Source organism: Pteropus vampyrus, unplaced genomic scaffold (assembly GCF_000151845.1).
Source record: "Pteropus vampyrus isolate Shadow unplaced genomic scaffold, Pvam_2.0 Scaffold135, whole genome shotgun sequence".
Taxonomy (NCBI): Eukaryota; Metazoa; Chordata; class Mammalia; order Chiroptera; family Pteropodidae; genus Pteropus; species Pteropus vampyrus.
The window spans coordinates 2,846,486-2,847,904 of NW_011888916.1; the positions used below are offsets into that span (position 1 = coordinate 2,846,486).

The 1,419-nt window shown below is 41.3% G+C and overlaps 1 protein-coding gene and 1 long non-coding RNA gene across 2 annotated transcripts in view; both read right to left on the bottom strand.

Annotated features, from left to right (window-relative positions):
• Positions 1 to 1,413, bottom strand: part of LOC111744429 — a 12,080-nt gene extending 10,667 nt beyond the window's left edge. The window contains exon 1 of the long non-coding RNA XR_002782149.1: positions 19 to 1,413. This is a non-coding gene — a long non-coding RNA (uncharacterized LOC111744429). The remainder of the gene's footprint in view (positions 1 to 18) is intronic.
• Positions 1 to 1,419, bottom strand: part of EFCAB14 (EF-hand calcium binding domain 14) — a 45,906-nt gene that overhangs the window by 30,934 nt on the left and 13,553 nt on the right. The gene's annotated exons all lie outside the window — the stretch shown is intronic.

Here is a 1,419-nt window from a genome sequence, read left to right on the forward strand (position 1 = left end):
GACCAACTCAGTCTGGACCTGGTTAGTGTCATCATTTCCCCCAGGAATCGGTCACGTAACCACTGGCTGTGGGCACTGAGTACAACAACCAATTATGCACATTTATAGCATATGCCAAAAGTTATGTTTGAGGGTTACACTTCCTTTCCCATTCCCTTCCCACTGCTCAAGTCTCTCTTTGCAGAGACTGACGTATAACATGTTTATATATACATTTTCCCTCTAGTGGAAAAACTCTGTATTGCTTAATCTTTCAGAGCCCATAACTATGACTTATTCAGTACAAAGTATGCCAGAAGGAGGATTACTATTGGCAACCATAGAAGTTTAAAAGAAGTAGATTTAATTATAGCAGAAGGGAATTGGTGAAAATAGTTTCCCTTGAAATCTGAAATCCTGGACATTTAACAACTCCCCTTTTATAAGAAACAAAAGGCAACCACAGAAGAGGAGGAGAGGAGGGGGTAAAAACCCCATGGTTCTATAAAGTATGAATTTTTGCATTAAGAAAAAATATTTTATAAAATATTTAATTACTTGAGAAAATGCTGAAGATATTAAAATAGTAATAATAATGAAAGAATTGGTAAGTTAGAGAGGTCTTTATTATTATGGATCAGTTACTCAATGGCAGAGTTGGAGCTGGAATCTGGGGTGTCTGGACACTGAGATCAATGCTTTTACCCCAGTCACCTCCACTAAATAACAGTGAGAAGTACTCTTTCTGAAGAAATGAAAACTCTCTGTTCTAGAGCTCTGATATAGCCTTGGTTTCCTTGGTACAAACTGCCCTGTTTAAACTTCAAAATCTAAAGCTTGTAAAAAGCATGGGAAGCAGACCTAGAAATGAGTGGAGAAGCCAGGGAACGTCTGTGTGCTTGAACAGTCCCCATTTCATGTACATATAACTCATCTCCCCAGGACAGCAGCGGAGGCTGTGCCATCCTTTCCACCCTTCATAAACCCTACATGGAGCTGAGTACCCATTAGGCCCCTGCATGACTGCAGACAGCTTACATCTGCACAGCATTGAGGACATTCGAAAACAATTCCCGAGCACTGCAGGGGTTTGCTTCTGCCTCAGTTATCTGTTGCTGCATAACAAATCATCTCAAAACTTTGTGGCTTAAAACGACAATTTATTATTTCTCAGGATTCTGAGAGCTGACTGGGCTCAGCAGGGGTGGGGGTATTCTGTTCCACATGGTGTAGGCTGAAGTCACACATGTGGCTGCATTCAACTGGGGGCCTGGCTGGAGCTGGAACATCTGAGAGGACCTTTCATCCTCTAGAACTGCTCTTCACTTGGTCTCTCATCATTCCACAGTCTAAGAGCCCTGTCAAATCCCTGACCCATAGACTAGTGAGAAATAACAACATGTTGTTTTAAGCTAATAAATTTGGGGTGATCTGTTATAT